Source organism: Capsicum annuum, chromosome 12, assembly GCF_002878395.1.
Source record: "Capsicum annuum cultivar UCD-10X-F1 chromosome 12, UCD10Xv1.1, whole genome shotgun sequence".
Taxonomy (NCBI): Eukaryota; Viridiplantae; Streptophyta; class Magnoliopsida; order Solanales; family Solanaceae; genus Capsicum; species Capsicum annuum.
Genome location: NC_061122.1, coordinates 98,749,385 through 98,760,963, shown reverse-complemented (window position 1 = coordinate 98,760,963; position 11,579 = coordinate 98,749,385).

Here is an 11,579-nt window from a genome sequence, read left to right as displayed (position 1 = left end):
AATGCCTTTAGCTTAGGAATATAAATTTGTCTAGGAGGACCCTCGGTTTAGGTCTCAAAGATTTTGGACTCATTTTCGTCTATTGGATGGAAATTGGTTAAGATAAAACTAGATATGGGGCCAACATTTAATCAGAATAATTTCAAATAAAAGGTTTGATGGTTTTGTTGAGTTTGGAATATCAAATTTGGTATGGTATCAAAGTTTTTTTATGCACACGAGGTTTTAAATGAGTCTTTGTAATACCCCGTAATTGTCTTAGCTCAATTTAGCCCATAGTACATGTACAAAAGGCTTAGAACCTAAAAATTTGGTTAAGTATTGGAGACTTAGTTTTATTTTTGGCCTCTTAACTTCATTGATTTTTAAAGTGTCCTTCTTGACCCCGAGATATAAGTTTGTGAGTTGATTCATATTCAGGGATGTAAGGGGCATGTCTCTTGTAAGTTTTGGATTTTTCGGACAAAGTTTGGACCATATTTGGATTTCCAAAATAGCAGCTCACCGCGATTATGGTGCGTCGTGGTGGCTATAGCGCTGGTCACTTCACTGCATCGCAGTGATGTTTAAAATAACAATTTTCAGATTCCAGCAGGTCACCATGATTGCACTGCATCACGGTGGAATTGCGATGACAGGCTTGGCACATCGCGGTGAAGGCCCAATCGACTTTCCAGTTATGAATTTTAATTTCTCAAGGGTAGTCTTGTCATTTTCCCTCATCCAAATCCATCCAAAACATAAAATAAAAATCCCAAAGGGGCATTATATGCCCCATTATTAATAATTTCTCTCAAAGTAAGTAATTCCCTTTCAAGAACAAACCCTAGACCCTTCACGATTCATGCTCAAGTTTCAAGAAAACCACCAAGAGCCTTCGAAAATTCTTCGATTAAGGTATGCTAAATTTTCATCCATGGGTTCATTTTACCCATGGAGTCTAAGAACCTAATTTCAAGTTTTAAGGCTATGGATTTTACATGTTATCATGAATTTTATCCATGAATTTCCATGAATATCAATTTTATATCATGTTTACGTGCAATTGTTGTTATTATTAAACCCTACATATTTTAAATAGTGCTTGTTCGCAGATTTAAGCCTTAATTGGTAATTTTAGTATTGAAACCATGCTATCTTTATATGTTAAAACTATCCCCATGTTTAAACCATGAATTCAAGTGTTTGATGAAATTCCCAAAGGAATGAGTTTTGAATAATAACTACTTACCATGTCCTTAAGGTTTTAACACAGTCTTTTTGTTCTTGTTATCGAGTCAGGGGGGTTATGAATATCCATAAACTTAGTTGTTTACTTAGTTAAGGGTGATGTAGGCTAGATAAAAGTGATGGTTTTTGAGATTTGTGATGATAGTACCTTGAGGCACCAAGGTAGGTTATGTGTTCTCGATGTTGATGGACTGGGAGAGAGGATCTTAGCTGAGGCTAAGGAGTCGAGGCACTCCATTCATCTAAGATCAATGATGTAATATTATTTGAAAGAGATCGATTTATGGAATAACATGAAGCAGATATGGAAAATTTAGTGGCCAAGTGTATGGTTTGTCAACAAGTAAAAGTGGAGCACTTGAGACTTAGTGGGTTGTCTCAAGAGATTAAGTTGCCTGAATGGAAGTAGTAAGTGATTAACATGGATTTCATTACTGGTCATTCATGATCTCGCCATTAGTTTTATTCGATTTGGGTCATTGTGGATAGGATAACTAGGTCCTCCCATTTCTTAACTATGAGAACTAATTTCTTTGTTGAGGATTATATAAAGTTATTCATTCAGGAAATCATCAAGTTGCATGGTGCGCTTGTTTCTATTATATCCGATCACGGTACTTAGTTCTCCTTACGGTTTTGACATTTCTTCTAGAGAGGTTTGGGAACTAAGGTATACCTTAGCACTACTTTTCACTCTCAGATGGATGGACAAGTGGAGAGGACCATTCAAATATTGGATGATATGCTCTGATCGTTTGTGGTCAATTTTGGTGGTAGATGGATATATCATTTGCCCCTTATTGAGTTTATATATAATAATAGCTACCACTCTAGCCTTGGGATGGATCAGTTTGAGGCTTTGTATGGTAGGGGATATTGTTCTTTTCTTGGGTAGTTTGAGGTTGGTGAGGCTTTATTATTTGGTCCTAATTTAGTTCATCAGGCTATGGAGAAAGCGAAGGTGATTCAGGATAGTCTTAAGACTGCCCAAAGTTGCCAAATATCCTATGCAGACATAAGGCAAAGGGAGTTGGAATTTAAAGTTAGAAATTGGGTGTTCTTGAATGTGTCTCCCATGAAGGAAGTGATGCAGTTTGGAAAGAAAGGGAAGCTTAGTCCCCATTATGTGGTCCCTTATTTAGGTTCTAATCACCCAGTCTTTCATGTTTCAATGTTGATAAAGTCTGTGGGTGATCCTTCCTTGGTGGTTCTATTGGAAAGTGTGGGTGTTTTGGATTCCTAATCTTATTAGGAAGTCCCGATGAAGATCTTGGATCAGCAAGCCCGCTGATTGCGAATGATGGACAAGGCTTCGTTAAAGGTTCTATGGAGAAACCAAAATGTTGAAGAGGCCGCTGGAAAGGACATAAAGTCTAAGTATCCGTTCTTATTCCCCCTTTTGGATAATTATTCTTGAGATATGTATGATTCTTAACATCTTTGTTTTCTGACCTTTCTATAGGAAATTATGATTTTATCGATGTCTTTTTTTTCTATCTTTATTAAAGGTAAGAGTGGGTTCCTTTTTTTGTTAAATCGTGTTAAAGGATACCGTGTCTCATTATTTGGGGATGAATGATCCTAAGACGGGAGAATGTAACACACCCAATTTTTGGTCCCTACAAAATTCTTGATCCTTAAGCTAACTATCCTCACTATGACTGACCCTAGAAGTTGTAGGGTGTCATCACAGGTCTTAGGAACCAAATAGTATCCTGGCCAGTATGTTGGCCTGCAGTTTCTATCTTGACTACTACTTAGACCCTACTAGTCATAAGGTCTTGTAATGAATCGTAGGGTGTGAATCTTTGGGAAACCAGTGTACTATCCTATGTTCCTATTGTGACTGCGACTAGCATATTATGAGTCATAATGATTGGATACGAGTCATGTGGTGTGACTCATAACTAAACTAGTGAAGGGTGACCCTGGACATTGTCCAGACTACGACTACACTAAACAAATCGTAGGATGACCCTACGAGTCGTAAGGTTACCCATAGCGACTGGGCATTGGTATTAAGTGTTTTCATTAAGGGCATCCTAGTAATTTCCCTCCTAACTCACTTAGCCCCCATGACTTAAAACCCTCTTTGGGATTTCTTTAGCAGTCTATTCACAATAAAAAAACTCTTAAACTCTCTAAATTCTCTCAAGAAAGATACTTAGGATTTCCAAGAAGTTGATCAATTAGAGCACCCAAGGGCAAATCCTCTCCATAACTCTTGAAAGTTCAGGCATGTTACTCTTCCCCAACTAATATTTTGTAAAAGCATATGTTCGATAGTTATTCATGTGGTTTTGATGTTGGTTTTGGAACATGGGTTGTGGGTCTTTTACTATTTGTGTTTGAATAATGTTTCCTGTTGTTTATATATAATTGTTCATGCTTTATTTATTGTTTTGAACTTTTGGGGGTGCATGGGCATGTTGAATAAACTAAGGGATTGTGATTTCCCCAAATTTTATGAATATTGACAATCAAATTTGTAACAACCCCAACCCAACTTTGTGAAAGCAGTTTTGAGTGCGAATAAAAATTACATTGAACTATTTTTGGAATAATTTCATGATATGAAGAGGTTATTGAAACATGATGGTTGATTTAATAAACAAAGGAAGTCGGTATTTCGCTCACCTTAATTAATGAGAAAAAAGAGTAGTTCTCTTGAGTTACTAGAATTGATTTGGCATGTTAAGGATACCTTGCAAGTGTAGTTGGTATGATGATAACAACAATGTATGCCTAAATATGTATTATGGTGCAATAAATAGGAATGTGTGATAAGGGTTTTAATAAGGCTTAAAAGAGGGTTGTGTAGCTAAGATCTGAAAGTGGAGGTCCCAAGGGACCAATACTAGGAACCACATTTGCCGGTGTGGGGGTCAAAATATCCTGGTATTCTAGTCCCTTCGCTTCTAACCATGTGGTTCGAGTCCACCTTATTATTATGATTGGTAGGTTCGAGTCCCCCATATTATATTTCATGATCTAGTGCTTAAAGAACCTTAATATATAACTTGAAGGTTTGAGTCCCCCAAGTATATATATGAGATTATTCTCCAGTTCGTGCATCTACATGCATTGAGTCCCATACAGGCGGTGAGAGCTGGGGCTCATATAGCCTGTGGGTACTATTAAATAATGGTTAAGCTATACATTCCATGCTAAAGTTTTAAAATGCATGTTAAGCCCTGTTCCCTATACCAGCATGATATATATATATATATATATATGCATATAGGTACTCATGTATGTGAACATGTACTTGAGTTAAACTGAATTTTGAATTATCATTACTTTATCCTTACCCTGAGTTATATGCTAGTGCTCAACCCACTAACTGTTTTTGAACACTTTATTACCATACGATGCAAGCATCAGAGATACTTCCACTTTTCATGCATAGTGTTAGGTGGTATGGCTTTGTTTGTTAGTCATGTGTGGTGAAGTAGTGAGATTCTATTATCCCAAATAATTGATCATTCCCTCTCTTTCCTTTCATAAACAAGAATTGAAGAGTTCATAGTAATATTAACATTATCATTTCCATTGCCATTTCCATTGTCAGTGTCACTTTCAGGGGCATGTCCCGATACTTAATTGATTTTGGTTTTGTTAGAAGGATTTATGCATTACTATGGACTTAGTTAGTGGTATTGGTTGTTTTAGTTGGTTAACATTTATTGCTTATAGACATATCTTAAAGTCTTTGAGCTTATCTTATGATATCTTGTTATATGTTCAAAATTTAGCCACTGTTGGGGTTATTCTATTTGATTAGGTTAGGAGCAGGGTTGGTCTCCGATACTTGTTGGACTTGAGATTCCCGTCACAACTAGGCCCTAGTCTGGGTCGTGACTACTTTCTACTTTGCTAGACTACCTACGGGCGTCAGAAAAGTTGAAGTCCAAAGAATTCTTAGAAGTTCTGGATTTCTGTCACCTATATGGGACCACCTTTACCCCATAGGTGGCCCCATAACCAACTTTAGTTTTCCAATTTTGTTAAGGATCGGTTTCCTAGGGTTTCCTTATACTCTACAAATACCTTTTTTACATTTTAAGTTAGATTACGCAGTCTTAATACTTAGAAACATATCTTTGATTCTGAGATTCAATTTTGATTTTGGGATTGATTTGTTCTTGATTTTGGTTGATTATTCTATTCGAGACATTAATTTTTATTCATTAATCATTGTGATAATAAGAGCTAACATATGTATGTATTGGATAGGTAGTAGCTTGTGATGCAACCCTATGCTAGGTGTGTATGAGATACTACTTTGCTTTTTTTTGTATATTGAATCCAAAACTGGCTCGGTTAGTCTTGCCTAGGTTGTAGGATAATCGGTTAGGAAAACATCATAGGTTTTTTTTGAAATAAGTCCACTTTTAACCTAAATGACCTTCCAAATGCAAATAAGTATTCCAACATCCTATCTTGAGCTTGTATAGATGAAACACCTTTGGTTTTGACCCGTAGGGAATTTCTTGAGTTTGAGCTTCTAGAAATCATACAACTTGAAGGTCTTGTCATGTGATGTGGGTATGATTTCGGGTCCTTAACTCATATGATAATTAGTATGGTTTGGTTGTTTACTGTCCAAGGTATGATAAGGCATCATACTACTCTTATGTTAGGATATGAGAGGTATAGTGCCAAATTATATGATGTCCTATGTCTAGCCTAGATGATTCTGCCTAGGGTACCATTTTAGGGTACTAGTCATATGATGCGGGTACGACTTAGGAAAAGGGAGTCGTATGGTGGAAAGTGCCTGATGTTCAATATTCTGTCAAGGGTACAAGTGGTGGGTACCACTCGTATATTGTGTGTACGAGTTGGGGGGGATCGTACCCACCCACGGGAATTTTTATAGTTTACGTAGGGGGTATTTTGGATATTTCCCCTCATAACTTCTTTTGACCCCATGGCTTAAAACAATGTTGGAATTTTATTTACCCTATTATTCTCAATTAGAAACACTTTAAACACTCTCAAATCTCTCTCAAGTTTTTCATTAAAGAAAGAGGCTAGGGTTTTTTCAAGGTGATTCAATTAGGGGCTTTTAAGAGAAAATCTTTCCGTCTTCTTTGATATCTAGGGCATGTTACTCCTCCCTAATTGTTAGTTTAACTAAATTCATGTTTTAATGAATGATTTTCATGATTTAATTGTGGGTATTTTTTAGTTTTGAATTGTATGTTTGGTTTTTTTGGTTATTAATTGATAATTATTGTTTTCTCATGTTTTTCTTATGGTTTTCATGTTAAAATTGTGGAATTGACCATGCAGTTTCATGGGAATGGACAATTTTTTCCTGGTTTTCATTTTGTTAACTATATGCCCTCAACATGTTTGATAAAATACCTATGAGAATGGTTTTGTTACATAGTTGGACTTTCATTGAAAACTTTGTATTGCATAATATGGTAATGGAACTTAAAGTTGGTTTGGATTGTTTAAATGGTTGAATGTTAAGGCCTTGGTCGCCATGACTTTGGTTTAAATGAAAAACCTTGTGGGGGTACATACGAATCCCCCAAGTGATTTTAATAATGGAAACTACGGGGTACATGGGAACCCCCAAGTGTTGGCTAATGACATTGCTTGCAAGATATAGTTGGTATGACGATACAACTTCAAAATGTATTAGTAATTAGCTCTGGAATTGGTGGTTTGGTTATGTGCTAAAGATTTTAATTGGGCAATAATGGTGGGCTGTGATAGCTAACCGTGAAAGTGTAAGTCTAATTGACGAACACTAGAACTCATGTTTGCCGACATAAGGGTTGATCATGGTGACCATACACTTAAGGGGCACATGGGGATACCCTAAGTTTATACTTGTATATATGTATTATAGCGGTCGAAGGGTACACAGGAATTCCCTACTCTTATTCTATCGAATCCCCTACCCTTATGATATCTCTAGTTCATGTGATTATATGCACTGGGGCACATTTAGGATGCACCACTAGACCTATATATCCCATGGGTGGTTTTAGGATAGTCAAGCTACAAAACCTAGGTTAAAATGTTAAAGGCATGCTAAACCCGATTCCTTTTCCCAGCATGGATTATATATGTTTGTATGTATTGATATGATTGCATATGGTTATTTACTTGATGTCACTTTCTTGGTATCCTATTTTCAAGCTTGGAGTCTAAGTCTTAGAAGCTTATTAAATTTCTGTTTGTTTTCAAATCATGCCTCCTCTGCAATCTGAAGATAACATAAAATCCTCTGTCCCAACTGAGAACAATACTGATGGTACCCGCTCTACTCATGGGATCCATACTCGGTCAAATGGTCTAGGTCCGTATTGTCCTAGAGTTTCACCGGTTCCCTCTAGTCCTTCTCAAATTCCTCGAGCTGAAGTGACGAGCGCTGAGTTTTATCAATCCATTCATATGTTGACGAAGTTTGTAGATACTCAGTATGAGCGTGGTGTTCCTGTTACTTCATCATACTAGGCCATAAGGGTTGGCCAGTTTGTGAGGTTGAACCCTTTGACCTTTACGGGTGTTAAGGTTGAAGAGGATCCTCAAGGTTTTCTAGATGAGATGGAAAAGATCTTTTGTATTATACATGACACGAATGCGGATGGCGTGGAGTTTGTCGCTACTAGCTGAAGGATGTGACATACCAATGGTACGAGGAATGTTAACAATCAAAGGGTGATGGCGCTGAGTCATCCTTGTGGAAAGATTTTCCAATGCTTTTATGGAGAGCTTCTTTCCTCAGAAGTTAAGGGAGGCTAAGGCGAAAGAGTTTGTTAATTTGCAGCAAAGGAAGATGTCAGTCAAGGAGTATTCCTTCAAGTTTCACCAATTATCTCAGTATGCTCTGGAGTTGGTTTCTAGTATGAGGGCCTTGATGAGAAAGTTCGCTTCGGGATTGTCTCATGAATTGACCCTTGAGAGTAAGGCTTCCTCGTTATTCAAGGATATGGATATCTCCAGGTTTCTTGTGTAAATGCAACAACTAGAGGTAGGGAAAAAGAAGTAGGCTGAGTTGGTAAAGAGGCAGGGAAAGACGTTCAAATAATCTGAGTATAATGGCTAGCAACAGAAGGGTAGGGATGGTGGTAAGTGGCCCAAGAAGAGGTGGGAAAATTTTAGGTCTTACTCGATGGCTAGTCCTCTCTACCCAAAGTCGTCGGATGATAGGTGTTTCCAAGATGGAGACAACTACAGGGAACTGGGTGCCTATATATGACTAGTGTGGCCTAGTCATGACATGAACCGAACTAGGGACTTGTTGTAATTGGCATCCTAAGTCTAACCAGGACTGGAGACCACCCCCGTTACCCAACCAAACCAACCTACGTATATCCCGAGTTGGATGAATTCCAAACGTATAACAAGTTAGAGTTATTGTGAAACCCAACACTATGGGATAGGTCTATACATGTGACCACCCAAATGAGTCCATCCGTTCAATACACAACCGATAACCACTACCAAACCAAACCATAAACCAAAACCATAACAATAACCAAACCAAGTTCCATAGCATAATCTAAAAGGATGGAAGAATGAGAAATTTAGTCCAATGGTATGAGCCTCAATACCAATGCCATACTAAGGAAGATACCAATAACGATCTCGCCCATACCAACCCATATCAGTTCCATAATAGCCTCTAACCAAAAGAAAACCAATATCCAGTTGGGACGTGCCCCCAACCATAGCCCAAACCAATATCCATAAAATATCCAAAGTATGCAAAAAAAACCATGAACATGAAATGGAGCCTTCCGAAATATGAAAGCTCACCACCTCAATCCAATAGCCAATCTGGAATCTCATCACGGAGTAGGAGGAGTAGAATGCCCGATCCCTTCATCACGTAGGGATATTCCTGCCTAAGTATGGGTTAGTGGGTGAACGCTAGAAAGTACTCAGGATAAGGATAAAATAATGCTATTATGTAAAACCAAGTGAACCAACCATATGCATACAAACAATACATACATACATATATATATATATAACCATGCTAGGAAAAGGAACCGGGTTTAGCATGCCTTTAAAACTATTAACTTGGGTATGTGTAGATTACTATCCTAGAACCAACCACAGGCTATATAGGTCAATTGGAATCCCCTGAATGAGCCTCGATGCGTGTATCCACACAAACCGGAGATACCATAAGAGTAGTAGCTTCCCAAATACCCTTCACTCTCCATGATATATATGTACAGTGAACTTAGAGGATTCCGATGTACCTCCTAGTATCATATATGGTCGCTATGACCAACCCCTCATGTCGGCAAATATGAGTTTCCACATACGTCCATTGGACTCGCATCATCACGGCCATTATTTCCTAATTAAAATAATTTCCAACCAACTAAACCATTATTCCATTATTGTTAAACAAGGCTATGAGTAGTGGTATCGTAATACCGACTATAGCTTGCAAAAAATGTCCTTAGCCAATCTTTTAATGCAAAAAAGGATTCACATGTTCCCATAGATTGCATTATAAAGTTAACTTGGGGGAATCCTGTGTACCCCACAAGTTTTCCATTATCATGTTTACTTGGGGAAATCCCATGTACCGCATAAGGATGTTTAATTAACCATAACAATAACCAACCACCAACCCTTACAATTTATCCATTCTAACCCATTTAAATCATTTATACCATTTAGGGTTCCATTACCAAACCATACCATGCAATAGTTCCATTAAAAGTCCAATAGTATAGTAAAAGCATTATCATAGGCATTTTATCAAATGTGTTGGGGGCATAGTGTTTTCAAACCAATTTCAGTTACCAATTAACCATTCCCAAGCAACCAATTATCCAAACAAACATTAAAATATGTAAAAAAAATAAATAAATCATGGGAAAACCATAACCTAGCATTTAATATCAAAAACCCCAACACATATTTGAAAACCCCAAAACCATACAATAATCATGCCATGAAAACATTGTATAAATCATGCGTTTAGTTGGAACTAAATTGAGGGAGAAGTATCTTGCCTTAAATTGAGTAGATGGTTGAGAGAAATCACCAACACAAGCCCCAAATTGATTACCTTAGTGAAACCCTAGCCTTCCTTTACCCAAAAGACGTAGAGAGGATTAATGAGTATTTTCTATGTGTTAATGAATATAATATTAGGGAAAATAACATCCCAAGTGTGATATAAGTCATGGGGTCATAATAGGTTAAGAGGGAAAATGTCCAGATTACCCCGAACTTAACTGCATAAAATCCCCATAGGTGGGTACGACTCAACTATACCAGTCGTACCCACCAAGATGAGTGGTACCCACTACTCGTACCATAGACCTACCTTAGAACCCCACACTAGTCAACATACACCATGCGAGCTAAACCGTATCTAATGATATGACAAGTAACCTTAAACCATACCCATAACAGAACTAAGAAGAGTTGACACTATCTAAGATACGAGTGGGACAATGCAACTTGTATCCTATCTCACGACCTATGGTGAGCCACTCATACTCAGATTTAAGTTACTTTACCATGTCTCAGATTAAGTGAAGAGAAACCCAACCATATAGCCCATATCTAAACATACGACTCGCACCAACCCAGGACATAACCATTTAAGAAACCAATCCAACCTATCAACCATCACTGGTTAGTGTATGAACCAACCTTATCAATCGTACCCCAGCATAAGACCTTCACCCCACAGTCGTACCCTGACCAAAAACCAGAAATATAAGAAATTTTCTAAGGGTACCGAACCCAGGGTGTTTCTATCTCCCTTAGTAGGATCATTCATCCCTAAATGATGAACAAGGTAGGTACAAGCACGATTACACCCCTTAGATGCTTATACTCTTACCTTTAACAAAGATGCAAGAGAATCAAGTAGAGTTATTTGGATTATCAAATATCAACCCAACCTTTAACCAAGTTAGAAAATAAAGATGTAAGGATCTACATCAAGCAGAGTTATTTGGATTATAAAATATCAACCCAACCTTTAACCAAGTTAGAAAATAAAGATGTAAGGATCTATTCTAACCCTTATCTAAGTTAGAAAATAAAGGTGTGATCAAGAACACATACCTTTTGCAGGAATAACCAAAGCAGAAAATAGAAGCGAATATATGGACTTCATGTCTACTTCTGCTTCCCACGTATCCTCTTCCACCTTGTGGTTCCACCATAGAACCTTAACTGAGGCCACATTCTTGGTCTGTAACTGATGAACCTGCCAATCTAATATCTAAACCAGGACCTCTTCATAAGATAGAGAACCTGAGATATACAATCTTTCCAAAGTAACCATCAAAGGCACCATCACCATTGATTTCAAACACTATCACCCTTTTCCTACCAAC